Source organism: Sander lucioperca, chromosome 7, assembly GCF_008315115.2.
Source record: "Sander lucioperca isolate FBNREF2018 chromosome 7, SLUC_FBN_1.2, whole genome shotgun sequence".
Taxonomy (NCBI): Eukaryota; Metazoa; Chordata; class Actinopteri; order Perciformes; family Percidae; genus Sander; species Sander lucioperca.
In genome coordinates this window covers 24102185-24123168 of record NC_050179.1, presented here as the reverse complement: position 1 = coordinate 24123168, position 20984 = coordinate 24102185, and the positions used below count along the sequence as shown (strand labels likewise).

The 20984-nt window shown below is 42.0% G+C and overlaps 1 long non-coding RNA gene across 1 annotated transcript in view; it reads right to left on the bottom strand.

The window, feature by feature from the left end:
* The window catches only part of LOC116053014, a 135754-nt gene that overhangs the window by 36315 nt on the left and 78455 nt on the right, over nt 1-20984 (bottom strand). Inside the window, exon 2 of the long non-coding RNA XR_004105723.2 lies at nt 13622-13841. This is a non-coding gene — a long non-coding RNA (uncharacterized LOC116053014). The remainder of the gene's footprint in view (nt 1-13621; nt 13842-20984) is intronic.

The window sequence follows — 20984 nt, the reverse complement described above, 5'->3', positions numbered from 1 at the left end:
GCTAAGCCTCTATCATCAGTGACAAGTCGGCGTGTAGCCACGCCCCGAAAGCTTCCCCTCTTCATCGTCTATTTTAAAATAAATGGGACCATACATTTAATAACTGAACATCATGCTGTATTAAAAAAGAGTCAAAGGTATGAGTCCATAAACTTATTATGAAATATGAAAATGTTTACTGAGGTGATAAATTAAGTGAGAATTAGGGTCATTTTCTCATAGACTTCTATGCAAACCGGATCCTTTTTGCAACCAGTGGAGTCGTCCCCTGCTGGAAATTAGATAGAATGCAGGTTTAAGGCACTTCCGCATTGGCTTCCCTTTTCGGATGCGGAAGCTTTGTCCATCATTTTTTACATATTTTTCTATGATCTCAACGCAACCTCTAAAACATAAAATAACATTGTTATTTGTATTATTTTAATACAATTTAAAAGTCTTGCTTAACTGCAGGACTAAGATCCTATAGTGTCTACATCCATAAGGAATGAATGGAGAAGTTGTTGAAGTTCAAAGCAGCAGTTTCCATCCCTGAAGAGGAAACCAGAGCGCTCTGTTTGTCATTGATGTCATCGCCAGCAAACCACACTTCAAACTGGTAATAAGGCAGCAGGGTTATTCACTCCAAAACACAGAGGGCCTTATTTGTTCAAGCTGCACACCCCGCATGTGCCTCTATGCTTCTACCGACACTGTGCGCTAATGGTTCCCACATCAGACTCTCAGTGGCCTCAGTCACATATGACTGCCATGCGTCGCCATCTCCATCTCCATCCACCTCACCTCACCTCCAACGGGCTCGGTCAATTAGTACATAGCGTGGAGAGCGCAAAGCAGGCTTCTGAAGGGGCCTCCCAGTGGGGGATGTGAACCGACTGGCTGAGGAAACAGAGCTGTATTTACTGAAAAGCACATTTGGGATGCAGTGATAGTAATCTGACTTTAATTTAACGGGTAAAATGGGGATGTGAGTGTATGCATGTGTGTGCTCGTATGTGTGTATAAGGCTAGGGGTTTGTGGGAGCCCTGCACTGAGTAATTGAGACCGTATTTCAAACAGCCCAGACCAGATCTTGACTCAATCACGTCTGGCCCCACGGATGGGGTAGACCAGGGTCTACATCATTGTTTGACAACGTGTATGGTGCAGATTGATTTTCTGGTTCCAGTGGAAGGGGGCAAACGGATGTGAAAGGGAGGTACAAGATTATGCATCATGAGGAAGGAAGTAGAGAAAAAGCGTAGCATTTGGACCATGTGCTGCACTCTTTTCTTCTCCTTTCTAGTATGGCGTACCTGACAACACCCACAAAATACTGAATGTATTTCTTGGTTTATATTTTGAATAACAAAAGAATTTCCACTTATAGAATCAAATGTTATGATGTCTTGTAGTTTGTAGACTAAAAAAAGAGTGGGATGGGAATGTATTGAATTATTGAACTGCTTAATTCCAAATCTGTAAAACTGTAAAAAGCAAGAGAGCAAATCAATTACCAGGCTGTACGATCAGCACATAAATCTACAGAAATGGTTAAGCAAACCACAGCAGTAAATGTGATACAGAAATTGTGAGCCTTATACTCCCATCCAGTGGGTGGATAGAGAGAGCTAGGAGGTGTGTGAGTGAGGCAGAGAGAGAGAGAGAGAGAGAGAGAGAGAGAGAGAGAGAGAGAGAGAGAGAGAGAGAGTAAGAGGGAGAGTATTCAATGGTGGTCTGGTAAAACTGAATCTCCTATAGAAAAGAAACAACTAATCATATTTGGCACAGTGAAACCGCTAATAAATAATAATGTTTTTTTTTAATTTAGTGTTAACATGAAACAGCCGCTCAGTTTCTTTGTCTTCCATTGTCTAGACGTGCGTTTGGTTTCCTGTGGAGCACTTGCAAAATTACATGATTACCTTCTTTGTCTTTCTGGCTTTACTTAATTAAACAAAGACCATTCTACTTTAGTTGGTGTTTTGATGGCTAAGTTTTACGGGATGGCCTCCTGAACAGAATGAGACATAGTTATGGGAACAGCTATGGTCAACAATAAATGAGAGTTGGTACTTTGCAATACTGCTACAAGCTGTTCACTGGGTATTCCAGGTATTCCAATATCATATTGGGGAGTCTGGGTGCCCTCCACCAGGGAAATTTTGAGTGTCAAAGACTTCATTTCTTACCCACAGATGACAACTCTAAATATATCAAAAATATAATGGAAAGCATGTTGTTGCGTGTCATTGGGCATTTTTAAGTGGGTATATGGAAATCCTGGAGCTTTCTTAGTGGGTATACTGCGTATACCTGCATATCACGTAGACTACACCACTGGTTGAAATGAAATTTAAATTCTTATCACATTTTGCTAAAGAAAATAAACACTTCTGTATAGCCGACGAACATTGACAAAAGGGTTTTTCCCCCTTAATTTAATAATGAGGTTTCTTCCGAAAAGGGAGTTTTTCCTCGCCACTGTCGCAATAGCCACTGCTAATGCTTGCTCTTGGGGGAACTATTGGAATTGTTGGGGCTTTATAGAGTGTGGTCTAGACCTACTCTATCTGTAAAGTGTCTCGAGATAACTCTTGTTATGATTTGATACTATAAATAAAATTGAATTGAATTGAATTGAATAAGCCCACGTCGCGTTGGTTATAGAACTACAAAATTAAGGACCCATGCTGCTGTCCAGTGTGCTAATGAATACAATATGAAATGACTGTGATGCAAACAAATGGATGGAAAATTGTGGTTTGTTTTCATCAAACTTGAATGTGAACTGTAATATTCATACAGACAGTTTTGTTAAGACATTTAAATGCGGCTGCAATTACCACAGCATCAACATCCATATCATCTCCCCCTGCTCCGTCCACACACACACACACACACACACACACACACACACACACACAGTGCGTTTCACTATCTTTGTGGGGAACCGTTATTGACATAATGCATTCCCTAGCCCCTTACCCTAACCTTAACCATCACAACTAAATGCCTAACCTTAACCCTTACCCTCACCCTAACCATAACCTAATTCTAACCCTAATCCTAAAACCAAGTCTTAACCCTCAAACAGCCCTTTAAACTTGTGGGGTCCAGCATTTTGGCCCCACAAAGCTGTCGGGACCCCACAAGTATACTGGACTCCCGGTTTTTGGACCCCACGAATATAGTTAAACAAGAACACACACACACACACACACACACACACACACACACACACACACAGTGCAGTCACAAACTCAATGAAAACCGCAAATGTTCTTAAATCTGGTCTTCCTCTAAGGGGTCTAGTTAAAATACAGAGAGATAAGCAATCGGCCAGGTGAGTTGTTATTGGTCTGGATTTGGATCAGTGTTGCAAGACATTTTTGATATGTTTTCCTAACATGAACCACTCTACTGTGTTGTGAAAGTACAGTGTACTCATATGCAGATCTGGATTAAAATTTAAAACAATCTAGGTACTATTGTAATAAAATTCAGAGATTTCTCTCTCTCTCTCTCTCTCTCTCTCTCTCTCTCTCTCTCTCTCTCTCTCTCTCTCTCTCAGTTGCATCTGTTTTTGTTTTGTTTTTTTCTATGCTAATGTTTTTTTCAAAGGAAGTGAAGCACTTTACAGCTCACATTCAAACTCCAATGGTTTTCTGGAATGTCTGATGTAAGCACAACATGAATACCGTGCAAAAATGAAAATATGTCTCAAACATTTATCAGCTGTTGATATATTTGAACAATGTCTTTTCTGTTTAGCGAGACACACTTTCAAGCAATTAGTGGAACTGACAGCAGTATTAACATGTTAAAATGTTGCCGGATTTAGTGCAATTAACAATGACAACAAAGTTTTCTTTTGCTCTGCACTCACCACTTATCCATTATCTAAGGTCAAACACACAACATGGTTTGAGTTTCACATCTTTAGGGATCATCCCACACTAGCTGGGAAACTGAATGTGCGTGGGTGGGTGTGTTTCATACTTCTAGTTTAACTGCTATACTACCTGCAAGCCTAGGAGTTTTTTTTTCTCTCCTGTCTTTGATCTCTGCTCCATTGTGGAACAATGATTGACCTCAGTCAGACCTGATAAAACATTCCCCACCTACAATTATTCTTGCAACTCGCATGAAGAGCATGTTGTTCACAACAGGATGATCTCAAGAGTCATATAAAAGCTCCATTAAATCCAGGCATTGTATCAGATTTCAGCTGCTGGGTTAGAAAATGCAATTCTCTTTGCAGTGCAGGAATGCAACACAGATGCAAGTACTCAGCAGGATAATGTATACAATATGAAACCAAAAGAAACAAACTTATTATACAAACCTGGTTACTGGTTTTACAGGAAGTTCATTTTAAAAAAACGAAGAAAAAAAAACAAAAAAACATGAGCGATAACCAAGATAACATGGGGATGAATGTATGAATACATGACCAATCGTTTTCGTAATGTCAAGCAACATATGAAAATAGTTTTAGTCCACCGTGACGTCAGATTATTATATGACAAAATACCATAACATCCTGAATGTGCTGTGCACTTTTTTTTTTTCCTTTGTCAAGATGTGGGTAGCTGTACAGAAGATGGTGCAGATCAAACACGGTGGCCTGGGGCGGCTTAGATCCAATTCCACTTTGTTACAGAGGTCTGCATTTCCCATACAGTAAAATCAGACAGTGGAGGAGGCCCCTCAATCGGAGTCTCCTGAACCTATCAGCAGAGGAAAGGAGAAAGGGGCGACTATAGCCGGCAAGAAAGGGCCCGAGAGCATCTGACTTCCATTGCTCAGCTTGTGTGTTCCACTTAGTCGCTGGTATTTTGAGGAGATGCACGGCACTGTTACCAGAGCCCCACACTCACACACATATGATGTCATTGAGGTTCTATCATTACAGGCTGCAGATGATGCTATGTTGGACTGGGTTAGTTCCCACGCTTGTATTTTTGCAAACTTTACTTTGGACGCAACGGCGCACAGAGGCTTCCGGAAAGTTGCAAAAGGAAGGAGAAGGGAGAAATCCAGAGGGGGGGAATTCAGGGAGAAAAAGTGAACCTCGAGACAAGAGTTCTTGATTTCTTTTCTTTTTTTTCTTCTTTTTTTCAAATTTAAATTCCTCTCATGTTACAATCCATTTCGCAGCATTTGCTTGAGAGCCTTGTCAGTCCTCTACGGAGTTTCAAAGGCAAACCGAAAGCAATGAACTAGTTCCTAAAGGCCCTGCTGAACAAGTGAAATCTTTGGTGACAGCTCACATTTCCTTTCCATTAAAAAATGCTGCTGCTGTATTTGGAGTGACACTCCACTTTTTTTTTTGTACTTTATGATTTAAATGACCAGTCCTCAACAGCTACCAATTCAATTTCAACTCATATCAAATCATAACAGAAGTTATCTCAGGACACTTTACAAAAAGAGTAGGTCTAGACCACACTCTATAATTTACAAAGACCCAACAGTTCCCACAGGAGCATGCATTTGGTGCGACAGCGGCGAGGAAAAACTTCCTTTTAACAGGCGGAAACCCGGCAGGCAGACCCTGGCTGTTTGTGGGCGGCCATCTGACGCGACCGGTTGTGAGAGTGGGAGAGAGATACAGAAATAGGACTCATAATTATTATAGCAGTGGGTATAATGGAATCATGATCTCATGAGCACAATACATAAAACATGCACACAGTGAACACAGCAGTGTTTTTTTTTTTTTTCTTCAGATGGCTATTACAGGTTTACAGTCTAAGTGGGTGTTAACTTCGAGATAAGCTCGACTGTACTGCACTGCATTTGTAATGTGAACAAGCAGCTTTCTTGAAACATCCGAGCACTTGGAATGAATTCTTCACTTAAGATAAGGAGTACAGGTAATCTGGCCCAAATAGGCCATCTGCTGTTCCCACAGCCAACAACAGAGGCTAATAACATGCTGCATCCAATCAGATTGTACCAGAGTCAGCCCAGATAAAGGCAAAGCAATAAAACGAAACAATCTGGTGCTTTGACACTACAAGCAAGAGAGCTCGCTATTTCGCTGCTGGGCCGGGGGCAGGAATGTGCTCTTTGAACCAGCTTTATTTAACAGCGGAGCAGCATGCGCACAGCACGCCCTGAGTCCCCGAGCTGGCCCAGGGACCGTTTGGTCCTGGCGTGGGCACGTCAGACGCGGGGCCACCGGGTCAGGGAGCTGGCATCCTCACCCCTGGCACAACTTGCTCCCCTTCGGGGGCGTAGGGGCTGACACCGGGCTCATGGGGAGCACCAGACAGACAGGGGCCTACCAAACAGCTTGTGACCATAACCAACAGTGGCAGAGAACAATGAATGCAATTATTTACAAGAAGACAGTCCAAGTCTCTTTTAGTCTCTCCCTATTACGCCTGTTTACTCCCACTCTCCTTTTGCGGGGCAGCATGGAGGGGCTGTGAACCTGCCGGTACAGTCGTCAGCAGGACTTTTTTATATTGCCCAGGGCTACCCTGCTATTCATGCTCCATCGCCATCAGGCCTGATCAGGGTTCAGCTGCAGCCTCTTTCCTACCAACTGCACATTTCAAGCAAGGGAGACGGATCAAACTTGAGCAGTCAAACTTTGTGCAGGAGAAGAAATATATAAAACTGCATGAAAATGAATATGTTTTTCTTTAGGTGCAGTGTTGAGGTAATGTGGAAAAGATTGGCCAAGGGTTCAAACAATACTACAGTGGTGAATCATTACTTCCATGCACCATTAGGAAGGAATTTCTCTTTCTACTGGTTTTAACTGCTGAGAACCTGGTACAGACCAACAAGTTTCTGTCAGCACATGGCTGCGAGTGGTAGGAAGGAGCTGAGACCTGAGCGGGCAGAAAAGTCGGCCTAAGTACAAATACTATATATTATATATTTATATATGGCCTCATAAAATGGAATCATAAAATAACATTTCGTGTAAAACTTTTTAATGGGATATATTTTTAACAAAGTACAAGCAGTGAGTGGTGTCATTGATTGAGATTCATTTGCTAACAGGAAACAAAGATTTTCTTCTATTAACACCCATCAAAGGTAAGCGGTGAACCTAGCATTACATTTTCCAGTCCGAAAAGTCTGTTGAACTGTATATTTTCCCAACATTAACAGACTCCCACTGTTTTTCTGTTTTTTTTTTTTTTTTTTTTAATCAGTGTACAGAGGCATCCTTCTGCCTCATAAATATTCCATCATTACATATAATGTGCATGTTCTCCTCTCCTGACCTATGACACTGTATTCTCTGCCCATATATCACCAAAATTCAATTTCAAAAAATGACTGAGTGTTTTTTCTCTTTGTCTTACTTAAACAGTCTCACTAAACATGTCATTTGTAGCACTACTGCAGTGCCCGTTCAAAACTTGCTTATTTGGAATGGGCCGATTGCTTGGCCTCCTGTATCCAGCATTATATTAGAGTTGAAAATCTACACATATACATATACATATATATATATGTATATTGTGCTGAGTGATAATGGCTCTCTTTTTACTTAAACTAAACATTTGAAAGCAGAACTTGCACTGTGCGGTCACAGGCCGTTTTACATGGCATAAGTAAAGCGCCTTATGAATGTGTGTTTTTTGTAATTAGTTTTTTTTTTTTATAAAACTCAAGCTGTAACGCATGTTGCAGGTTCAATCAGTCGTGGTTCGGCTGCGACTCATCTAGAGATTTAGCGTGTCCCCTATTTCATCATTTGCATGTAGGTTTGACAGCAATGAGTTTTTGGCGGATGATCAGTTTCTCCCAAACTTTGTTTCTCCTACAAAGTCTGCTTATCTTATCTTTTTTGGAGTAAATCACAAAAAGCCCAAGTGAAGCTGCGTGAAATTCACAAATGTGTGATCTTTTTTCAGGTTCAGTCACATTTTGCATCTTGCCTGCACAGTATAGTGCACACTTCCTCTGTTGTTTTGTCTTTTGGATACTTCATGGCTAAAGAAGAGAGTTGAGAGCATAATTACACTGGTATTGTCTCCTGAGCTATCAGACCCATTGAGTCAGAGGGCGACAGATTGGTATAAATCTAACTAACTCAAGTTTTTGTTGTTCCTGAATTTGCCCCATCAATACAATTCTCACCAAGCAAAGTGCATCTTAACATTTGCAAAATGTTTTACGTAACACAAAATCATGATGGTCAAATTATTGGTTGTTTCAAGGATGTATCATATCATTTCTATGCCGACGATGTCCAGTTGTATTGTTCTTTTAATGATGCTGAGTTCCATCGTTTGTCTCTGTTCCTAGAGTGTGTGTCCTCCATCAAAGACTGGCTGGCCACTAACTACCTGCAGATAAATTCAAACAAGACTGAAACGCTGATCTTTGCTCCAGACCATAAGATCCCGCTGATCAAACAGCACCTTGGCTCTCTGGGCCCCTCTGTCAAATCCAGCCTCAGAAACCTGGGGGTTGTGTTTGACCAGGCCATGTCTTTGGAGACACACTCAAAACGGCTTGTCCGAAATTGCTTTTATCATCTTCGGAACATCTCTAAAATTCGCAAAATGTTGTCAAAGAAGGATCTGGAAATGATAATTCACGCTTTCATATCAACAAGACTTGACTACTGCAACTCTGTTTTTACCTGTCTGAATAAGTCTGCACTGAACAAACTGCAAATTGTTCAAAATTGTGCTGCTAGACTTTTAACAGATGCCCCTCGAAGGTCTCATATCACTCCAGTCTTGTCGGCTCTCCATTGGCTCCCTGTAAAATTCAGGTTTGATTTTAAGATTTTAGTGCTGACTTTCAGAGCCTTAAACGGTCAGGCCCCACAGTACATCCTGGACCTTTTGAAGCCGTATTTCTCTGGCCGGACTCTTCGGTCCTCTGGCCAGAACTTGCTTGTAGTCCCTAAGACTCGTTATAAGACCCGAGGGGACCTCTCTTTTCAGTCTGTTGCTCCCAGACTGTGGAACGCCCTGCCCCTGTCCATGCGTCTGGCAGACTCTGTTGTCTCTTTTAAAAAGGATCTGAAAACATGTTTATTTAGGAAAGCCTTTGGTTGATGGGTTTTCACTAGTGTCACTTTAATTTTACATATGTATATACATTTTATATTGTTTGTTTTACCTATTCTTTTGTACAGCACTTTGTGATTTTATCTGTGAAAAGCGCTTTATAAATAAATTTTACTTACTTACTTACTTACTTACTAACACAGTAGACGATCGTGCACCGTCTATCAGACCGGAGCGGAAGTACACTAGCTATAATGACTTTATTGTGACTGAGACCACAGTGGAACAAGATGGCCTCCCTATCCCCTCCACACTGATCCAACTCCAGCTGAGCAACCAACACATACTCCATGCAGAAGCTACAGAAGAATAATAGCGCCCAAGACTGTACAATAAGTGTATATTACCACTCTACATGCAAACACAAAAGCATCTGTACACTCTCTTGTATACACACACACTCGCACACATACAGTAGATACAGTGAGTTCCATTTTTCTTTTCCCCTGTGGCTCTTGGCTGTGGCCCTTCAGGAGTCTCCAGATGAAGAGAGCGTGGAGTGTGGCAGAGGGTCCTTCCATAAACAATAAACAACAGTTATCTTGTGTGCGGCCGTCTGTGTCAAGAGGCACATGGAGCCAAGCCTCAGCATCTGAGAGGCGTCTGCTCCTCTTTCCGCCTTTGGTCTTGTCTCTTTCAATGGCTTATAAAAGTGTGGATGTGTGTGTACGCCCACGGGTGTGTGTCTGTGTTCACAGCACAGCACAGCACAGGGCTCCTCTGTATTGTATTTTGAAGCTGGCTGGAAGTAAAAAGGCAGAATTAAGAGTGGCGGGCGCAGGAGAAAGGGGGCTGCCAGCACACTGCAGAACTGCAGGGAGCTCCCCCAGATCCCAGCTGCCCAGGACTGGCTGAGAGCTTCAGGCGAGTGCCAGGCTTCCTCGGCCCTCATGGAGGTGGGCCAGAAAAAGTGGGAGGAGTGGGAGGTACACGTCAGGAAGTAAATGCCAAAAATAATGTCTGGGCCTATATAAAGAAGGCCTTGGGAGACACACAATGCTGACATACACAAGAAAAACTCAATCTGTTGGCAGGTGGGAAACATGAGGGGCATATTTTTTAGTTCTTTTTACAGAGAACAAAACTGAGTTTTCAAGTAATAATCTGTTATATAATGTATTCATATTTTTTTTGAAGTACTCAACTTCCTGAGTAGCCCAATGAAATGGTCTTCCAGTATTGGTGGCCTGAATGCCTCTCCTTCTCCACAGGGGCTGGCAACACAGTGGAAAACAAAGTTTATCTGGAACTGTTTAATGCATTATTTGTCTAACAATCAAGGAAGGGAGTTTATTTTGCAGATAATTATAGCTTTTGTTGCGTCGATGGCCAAGATAAGCCAGAGTTCCGAACCATTAACTGGTTGTGCTTTTTCTGGCAAACACTGAGCTTGTAATGCAGAATGCAGGCAGCAAGCTAGACGATCCTGACATTAAGCGGTAGGGGCTTCTTGAACTGCACAATGCCAATCAATCAATCAATCAATCAATTAATTAATCAAGTCTTCAAATAAAACTGTTGGGGTTTTCAGTGTTACACTTACTAGTACTTTAATTCAACATGAGATCACCACAACCGTTCCCACCCTCCTATCTTTTGATCCGCTTAAATCAAATAACATGACATGACAAAATTGAGGCCATTAGCTACACAATATTCAAACCATATGTAAAGCCAATGTCTGATCTGACTCCCACCACACACTGAAGGGAGTAATGCCGTACAGCCGTCCACAGTGGAATGTGCGCCCTGAGAGTTGGGGCTCTACTGTAAGCAGTAATAATTACAGCTCAGGCCAGTGCCTGTGGAAAACCCCCGGCTGGTCTAGACACTTTTGCCCTCTGAGCTGACCCAGGAACCGGCCGGGGCGCTAATCATGGCAATTGGCAGACAGCAGCCTTTTTTCCATAGCTCAGGCAGGTAATCACAACAAGAGCACATCCCGCCCGGCCAGCAGGCCAATGAACGCACGCCTGCTTTGTTAACTCCAGGAGGAGTTGGGAGACTATTTCTGTGCTTCTGACAGAAGCAAATGTGAAAAACCCCACACTCTGTGTCAAACCCCCCGTGTCACCCTGCCTTCCAGCCTTCCAGCCTGACTGCCTGCTATGGAGCCAATGTTGGTGGTGTTCGTCATCGTGCCCAGTGACAGGAAGTGAGCCCCGCTATGACAAGGAAGAGACCCATTCACATCTGCATGCTCTTAACTCATCAACATTACAAATAAGGGTGATGGAAAACTCAATACCAAGGTGTTAAAAGTCCAGTAATGGGACTACATGCGGAATCATTGGCATTTTAGATCCTTTGAGTAAACAGACTAAAATTACTGGTCCATGTGCAAAAATAAGAGAAAGAAAGAGATATATACCGTGTATTCAGGCTTCAGGAATACTCTTAATACCACCAGTTTCCTGCCCCACACGTTCACAGCATTACCTCCAACCACCAGGGTCCCCAGGTTTGCTTCCCGGGTCAAAGTCCTGACGTACGCTGCCTGCGTTTTCCGTAACCGAACCTTTTCCTTTGGACACCTGGACTTTATTTGTCATGTCCAGAGGGGGCCATTTGGATACATTTCATTACCACTGCTGACACTCTGTTCTCTACCATCTTATTACTGCTACACTGGGAACGGATTGATGAGGATGTCAGCGATGCTATTGTTGGACTGTGAGAAGATGGAGTGTGAAAACATCTCACATCTGTACATATGCTTGGTCCTGTAGTAAACATTAAAAGTGACATATTATTGGATATTGATGTTTTTTTGGTTTTGGTGCCGATGAATGAATAAATTAGAATAAAATATTCAAATGCATCACAACATCAACACTTAAACCTGACTAAAGCTTACTTTTAAATTGTAGAAATTGGGAAATCTGCACCGCATTGTAAGCTTGACTGTCACTTTTTAAATGTAATTTGTTCATATTATTTGAACGCAACTAACGATTATTTTCATTGTCGATTAATCTGTTGATTATTTTTCCGATTAATCGATTAGTTGTTCGGCCTATAAAATGTCAGAAAATTGTGAAAAATGTCAATCAGTGTTTCCCAAAGCCCGAGATGATGTCCTCAAATGTCTTGTTTTGTCCACAACTAAAATATATTGAGTTTCCTGTCATAGAGGAGAAACTAGAAAATATTCACATTTAAGAAGCTGAAATCATAAAAAAAATGACTCAAACCGACTATCAAAATAGTTGTCGATTAATTCAGTGGTTGACAACTAATCGATTAATCTTTGCAGCTCTAGCCGCTATAGTTGATATTGTTAGCAAAGCATTGCAGAAGTTGTTTATTTCACAATGAGGAGCTGAAACATTGCTTGATTTTACACCAACTGCCAACAGTTCCCACAGTCTAAACAGGAGGTCCCAATTTCAGTGGCCACCAAATAGTCTGGTGACATAAATGTGGAGGACTTGGTGACAGATCCCATGCCAGACCACTTTTCCTCTTCTCCACAACTCTGAGTGATCTGAGTGATAAATGTACTTAAGCACAGACGGACGGAAAAATCTCCCGAGCTCAACCCCAGAGACAAACCCAGAACAGGTATGGAGCTCAGGTGGTGTGTGACTCCACATTTGTTGTTTTTCACATGCACGCACACACACACACACACACACACACACACACACACACACACGCAGGGTGCGATCTGCCGGGGATGGGGGGTAGGGGGGGATTTCCCCCTTTCTGGTCTACATGTCCCTGCCTCTGCTGAATTCTTTTTATCCCTGGTGGGGAAAAACTGTATCGCCCCCTCAAAGTAATCAATGCCACTTCACCAACAGACCATTTATCATATACCTAAAATAGAAGTATTTTAAACTAAGAAATTGCTGTAACGTGAAAACATAGTGCCATGATAAGAACGATAAAATCCGAGCGGCAGTTGCTGGTTGTATTTAGCTGCTACTGAGCTCCGGGACGTCGGCTACCAGCGGCAGGTTTAGTTGTTTAGCCGCCGATAGGCGACTGCGAGCCGGCTGCGGGCACCGCCAGATGAAGGTCCTTTCAGGGGCCACGTTAGTGGAGTTTAGCCAGAAAAAGTGAGCATCACGCGGCGCTGGCAGTTAAGTTTAGGCACCAAAACGACTGGTTAAGTTTAGGAAAAAGATGGTGGTTTAGATTAAAACACTCCCGAGGAACGAACGAGCGTTTCCTGGGTGAAAGTATGTTGTTTTTGCCGCATAGTGAACTCCGCTTTCTTAGTTTCCATTGGATATTCATTGGAAGTTCATAAGTGTTTTGGCATGGCTGGCCGAGTGGTACTACTGTATATCCATGGTATTGAAAGGGGGATTTAATTCATGCATGTTTTGTTGTGCACGATCAAAAAACATCCCCTCCCTCTGCTTTTTTCACAAATCGCACCCTGTATGCATGAATACAGACAGTCTACTGGAGGTACCACATCTACATACAGCAGTTCTTTTAGCTGATGGGAACTTCACATTCAACAACCAGAAGAGGACCTGCTCAGTGGCAGGACGAGCTGGCCAGTTTACAATCTCCAGGTCGTAAAATAAACACTTGATACGTTATAAGATAAAGCCATATGACTTACGTTAAAAGCTTGGGCTGGTTACAGGTGGGCTCAGATCTTCGCCGGTCAATTCGGCCATGTTTATGATGTCACTCAGGTGTGCCAAGAAAGAGCCTGACCCAAGCACGAGGTCACAACAGGCTGTCTGGTGCTGCTTCTTTCTGCTTTGCCATCGCATCATTCCTCTTGTCTTCAGAAACACTTTCTGAGTGGAGTTTGATTTCAACATCTGGATGGCTGTCTGTAATAAAAGAATACAGAGAGCAAATTTAGAATACACATATCACTTGGGGGAATTCAAGAAAGAATTATTGCTGTTGATTGTATGCACACAGACATTTTTCTTCTTTTTTTAATGTGTGCGTGGTTGGGACATTCTTGCAACATTGTGACTGCCTCTGTGTACATCCTCCTCTTTCCCTCAGCCCTGTGGACTCCCAATGCCCACAGTAATCTAGCCCTTCTTAGCATGGATCTGGATCAACAGAAGTACATTTCCAGAATAATTGCCTGGCTCATGTGCCAGATGTCCCTCACCTTGCCCTCTGTGTGTGTTGCCTTTCTCAAACTCCGTTCGCTCTTGGAAACAACCAACTTTGAGCTAGCAAGCTACACGCTGAAATCAGCACATTTTGAAGAAAATTTGGACTGTGCAACAAGGCAGGCCTGCTTGGTTCTTTCAGTGAATGATTGTAAAGATTTACAAAGAATATGTTTACTGCATTTCCTCTGTAACTGGGATGTTTTGGGACCGATTGGTGGGGATTGCTATGGACAAAGTTACACACAGCGATAAATTGTTAAGAGCAAATTACGTTTAACCAGCTAATTTAAATAGCTCATGTTACTGTATTGTGGTAGGGTTTATTTTGCAGGGTGCAAATGTTCCACCAAAACAAGTTTCTTTCCGGGATTATTTTGCAGAGCCACCGTCGCTGCGTCTAGAGCCTAGTGCCACCAAAGACGACTGTGATCGGTTTATTAAAATGCAAATAACCCTGAGCGTTTTTTTTCCCTCCTATCCCAGAATGTATGTGTGGTGTAGCCAGACCTTTCTCCACAGCACTGTGGAGATAGGTCTGGCAATGCGAGGCTCCTCTTAGACAGACCCACCAGGCCTAGCCCACCCTGGCATTGGCACTGGCAGAGCCAAGCTGACAATTATTATCTACCTCACTGCCCTTGCCAGCAAGCTGACGGGATGGGCAGCATTTGTCTGGCTAGAGTATTCAGTGTCTGTCTGCCTGTGTAGGGTCAACGAGTGCACCCTGACCCTCCCTACTCAATATTAGACAAAATCAGACCAGTATATAATATGTCTGGTAACAGTGATGACACAAGTCTGGTTAAAGCTTGTCTAAGAAAGTTCTACTTTTTTGTGGAAATCAGAAAAAAAGCAAAACTGTCAATGAACAGCGATCTTATCATAGACAGAGACCAGGATTGGGGAGTAACGGAATACATGGAACGGCGTTACGTAATTAGGATACACAAAAAGGTAAAAACTGTAAAACTGTATTCTAGGGGTGTGCAAAAATTCAAGCTCGATTCAAGCTCTACCGATTCAAAATCGATTCATAGAATTCCAAAAATCAATTCATATTTTTTTTGTTTTGTTTTGTAATGGCGTATATACTATTGTCCTGAAATGAGTTTAGCTCCCATTCCCATAGATGGCGCTGCTTCGAATTCACACTGACGCCTGGGCACTCTTGTCATAATCAAAAGAAGAACGAGTGCCGCAGAAGTAGTTTAGTCGGCGCAAACAATGGCAAACCTCACAGAAAGAATTATTCAACCTGCTCCATCCTCATTGAAGGCGAGAGTTTGGACACAGTTCGGCTTTTATAACCTCGAGGGGAAGACGGAACTTGATAGGAATCATACTATATGCAGGCTTTGCAAAGCGAAAGTTAAGTATTTTGGAAACACCACAAACTTAAGAACTCACATGGTACGCCATCACCCAGAGATTAACATTAAAGACGTGGACGCACAACAACCTACTACCTACTAACTTACCTACCGAGTACCTAACTTGCCAGTCAACCAACGCACTCTTTCAGTGCTCTAAACTCCCACCGAACTCTGACTGAAAAGCTCTTTTTATTTAACAGTTTTACTTGAATTAAATATATTTGAAAGCTAGCCAAAGCTTGGCACTTTGCAGTTTTTAGTTGCAAAAGTTTTTATTTTTGTATGAAGACATATAAAGTAATATCAAACTACATTTAATTTGTTGTTTTTTTTCTTTTAAATTGTATGTCTACTGCCATCACATGGGAAAAGTAACTACATTTACATACTGTGAATCGTTTTTTCAATCGAGAATCGTTTTTGAATCGAAAATCGATTCTGAATCGAATCTTGAGCCTAAAAATCGATATCGAATCGCGACATTTTCTGAATCGTGCACCCCTACTGTATTCCATTAAAGTTACAGAAAAAAAGACGTGCCTGGATTACCGAGACATTTAGTAAAAAAAAGGGGATTATAAGCGAGAATACATTTTCAAATAAATAACAATATTCTACCATGCACATGCGCACACATTACAACACTTCACGAGCCTCACACTAACACCACTCTGGTCTCGAGTGAAACCATAGCTAAACGTTTCCAATTCATTATCATGGTTTCTAACGATCAAAAAGTACTTTCACTGGGTGGAAATGTCGCCATCATTTTGAAATTAAGGCAGAAAAGAGGAACAACATCACAGTACAGTGCAAGTTATGCCCAAATTTGGTAACGAGGGTAATCCAAAAGTAACGGAAAGTATTCAAGTTACGTTACTTCAATGTTGTGCTACTTGGATTAGGTTACTGACTACATTTTTTTAACAGGTAATTAGTAATTGTATCGTAATTCATTTCTTAAAGTAACCCTCCCAACCTTGACAGAGACTGAGAACTACACAATGTGGCAGACATGTGTTTGCAGGAAACCCCACTCTAACTGACAAGGGCTGTGAGTCATCCTGGGATTATGTGGTCTTCTCCAAATCCTCCTCCACCTCTCCTCTCAATTCTGACTGGTGTTCACGCACCAGAATCCCTCCAAGTCACCACCATCATGGTCATCACACTGGGCAGCAAGCAGATAATCTCAGAGACCCACCAGTTACTGATGATGAACCAGCAGGGAACAAGTTGATACTTCCTGAAATTAACTACAGCCGCTTTCATTTCCACAAGCTCTGGCAACGTTACTGTGTACCTTTATGATTCAACCACAAGCGACAAACCCGATCTGGGTTTGGCAGGGCCTGAAGTTCTTCCTTTTAAAATGACTCAACTCTGACTTTATACAAGCGCCATCATCTCTACCACTGTCCCTAAACACTAGCCAGCAGCTTTTTGAAGACCTTTGTGACTCATCAGAGAGAACGCGGTGCTGAAGATTGGGCAGGAGCAGGCGGTAGGCAACACTATAGAGAGAACAATAAAATGCAGATAATCACAGATATGGCCTGTGACACAGATGGGCCAAGACTGTTTTAGATAGACACCCTCCTCACCAGTCTGAAATTGCAGAGTTGAAGAGCGCTCTCTTGAAGGAAACATGACTGGAACTGACGGATCAAAGAAAGAAGACTTATGGACTTACATTATAGCCCACAGATGGTGCAAACTGGTGTTTTGGTGTGGTGATGCAGACGATTGTGTACAATAATTCATACTCTCAGTCATAAGTGGAAATGATTTTTTTTTTTAGAAGCTTTTTATGCTGCTGTGTTGTTTGTCAAGAAATGTTGCGTGCCCCGTCGCTACATCCATCCACTGGTACTTTGGGCCAAACTATTAATAAGTAAGGAAGTGACCAACACTCTTGACTCCTGAACTGGGAATGAGTTAAAAATAAACACATTAGCTGCACATAAACATCTAAATAAATCCAACTGGGGGTTTTTTAAGGCGTGTTTTAAGTACTCTTTTTTTTAGAGGTTTGGGACTGTGGTGAGGAGTGGGTGGCCCAGCCCTGACCCCCATTCATCTCAGTGACATACAGTAGGCTAAGTTGTGGAGGGATGTTCAAAGGCGCCGCATCCCACAAACATAAAACACACAGCACACACATACTGTACATACACATACAGAGGTCAGGAAACAGGCTAACCACAGTACCAAGACTGGTTTGTTGACCACTTATCTATACACTCGTCCATCTGTGCATATATTCACCTTGAAAGTAAATTCTAGAAAAGGAAACAGATGGAAAACAACAGACAGACAGACAGACAGACAGACAGACAAAGAGATCAAGAAATGTGTTTACTGGAAGAGTAAAGAACCCTCAATGTGTGCCCATAATTCTTCTATAGTTGAAACCAGCTGTGCAAAAACATTGTTGTTTTGGTTTAGACCGAAGGAAAAAGTCCTCCGTATCTACACCTGTCTGCTTTTCCTGACCCACCATCCCCCTGGCACACCATATCACACTCCCTGATCACACTGAAGCTCCTTCTGTCTGTTCATGTTCATTAAAAACCTGGTCATGGGGAGTTGCTGGAACAAAATGTAAAAATCAACGACTGTAGTCCGGATCAATGGAAGTGCAATTCCAGGATAATTGCCTGACATCCGGAACGTGGCTCACGCAGCAGGTGTCTCATTTATAAAACTGTGTGTAGGATCTTTACTTACAAGTGTACGTATGGCCAAAAGCCAAAAATGGCGTACGGCAAAAAAAATTTCAGTTATAAAACCGTGCGTACGCACATCTGTAAGCAATGTTCCCTTTAAAAATCAAAGATTACCCACAAGTGTGCGTACATGAATCAGCCTTTTATCTCGCCCTGTACACACCCATTTAAACATAAATAGTCAATGCAAAGCACCTCATGAATGCTGATCAGTATGTTAATGTCCCTGGCAGTTGTTCTTTGGTTACGCCGAATCATGACGACTGGCGAGGAAAAAGCAAAAAACGCTCGGGAATTGCAGCAAATTGAATTATAATTTCAGCCTGTTCTCACACAGTGTAGGGAAACCTCATCTATAGACTACCTATATTAATAATACTGTCCAAAACTGCAGGCATTACGGCACTCGGGGACAGCTTCAATATACCAGACCTATTGTATATGATAAGATTTAACAGAACTATATATTATATCCAAACAAGCCTTAGTGATAAAGTTGAAGATTATATATAATACTTATATTAAACACTTAGCTGTCTGACATTTACCTCTGGAAACAGTCGGTTGACCCCAGAGTGGCGAGGACTTGTATTTGGACCGGGATGGCACGGTTCCGGCGTGTTGCCCTCTCTACTGGACCCAATTCAGTACATAGATCCAAGAACGCAGCTGTAGGGAATTTAAATTGGCATATTAGCCAGTCATCGTCATGGTCCCTGAAGTTTCTTTCTCTCCTGATTCTTCCATTGGCGTAGTCCTCCTGCAGGGCCAGCAGTGCCATCATGCAGCATTACGTTCAGGGGTCACCACAGAATGTACATGTTTACAACAATTTGTGATTGTTAACACCTTGCCAAAATCACAGCATCAACTAGTGGTACCCCCCCACCCCGATACAAATTAGAAAGTGTAATAGCCAAACACACTTTTCTTCATGACGGTTTTGTCACGACCAGTATTAAAGTTCGGGCCGATAACAAGGACATTAAGTGTAATGATTGCGCAAGAGCTTAACGGCTGTATTTCCAGACTTTGACATTTGATGATCTATGCACAGTATTAAGACAGATAATTAGTTATTTAGGCTACACTGTGTATTTGATGCTATCCTGTATTCCATGCAGTCGGGCCATCCCCTCCTCCCGCGCTGCGTAGCGGACAATGTGACAGTGAGACAGCGCCGATTAAATATTAAAAACAAATTTTTATTTAAGATTTGAGCTGGGTTTTACAAGGTGTTTATGGAACAATTATTACTCAGTACAAGCGCAAATAACACTGCTGGATTTAATCTTCATGATAACGTGGATGATATGGAGTGAAAAAATGTGCGTGAGGCATCAATACTTGAAAATATTAAGAGTAATCGTTACTTCCCACATTTACTTTCTGCAGTCTGACTTCAGTTCACCACCTCACCATCTGCGTCGCCAATTCCCATTGTCTCCAAAATGTGCGTACGCATGGGTCAGAGTTTGCGTGGAGGACGGCACATTCTCCTGTCAAGTTTGTTTTTTATAAATCACAACCTTTGCCCCAGATGTCTTCACCTTCTGCTCTCTGTGTGTTGCCATTCTCAAACTCTACTCACTTCGGGAAACAACAAACTTCGAGATAGCAAGCTGTATTCTGAAAATGGCAAATTTTGAAGAAAACATGGATCGTGCAACAAGGCATGCCTGCTTGGTTCTTTCAGCGAATGATTGTAAAGATTTAAAAAGAAAATGTTTACAGCAGTTACTCTCTTATTGGGATGTTTTGGGACCTATTGGTGGGGATTGCTATGGACGAAGTACACACGGTGATACACTGGTAAGAGCAAATTATGTTTAACCATGTATCCAGCTAATGTATGTAGCTAACGTTACTGTATCGTGTGAACAGTTAACTTCATTTTATATTGTATGTGCCATTTTCTTTTGCGGGGTGCAAATGTTCCACCAAAACAAGTTCCTTCCCGAGACCATTTTGCAGAGCCACCGTCTCTGCGTCCATTGTGATTGGTATAAAAAAATGCAAACAACCCAGAGCGTTTTTTTTTTTTTCTCCTATCCCAGAATGTATGTGCATGTAGCCAGACCTTACTCCACAGCGCTGCGGACACAGGTCTGGCAATGCAACACTATAACAACTGAGACAAGAGACAAATTCATTCAACTGCAACCACACTATGTCAACCAGAAAATATGCTAAAAATATGACTACTAAAACATCATCCCGGTCCACAAATGTCGACATTTCACGAAGATGCAACAACCCTTGATAACCCTTCCTGTCTCCATCTACAATCTTTATGAGATGAAACATCAAAGCTTGGAACAGTGCCGCATTCTTAAAGTCCAAACGATCACTTGTCTCAGCTTGGATGTGATCCTAGAAGTTTTTGACATCAATACCAATGAGACAGGCAGGCTCATTCAGACAAACTCGCTCCTTCCTGGCTCGGCTCTCTTGTTCTCACAAGATCCAATACATTCATAAACCAAACAGTGGTCAACAACAAGGACATAAAAAGCTTGTGATTCATAAGCAGTGGCAAAGGGTTTTCCATCATACTCTAACTTTCTCTGAGATTGTTCATTTTAAAATGTCAAAATGTGTGTGTGTGTGTGTGTGTGTGTCCTCTTGGTCTCTCTCTAATTACACAAAAAACACACCAAAAACTAGTTCTGTTGTATATGTGTTAAGACAAAGTTGGTAATGATTGAAATGTCAATAATTACAGGCATTTACATACA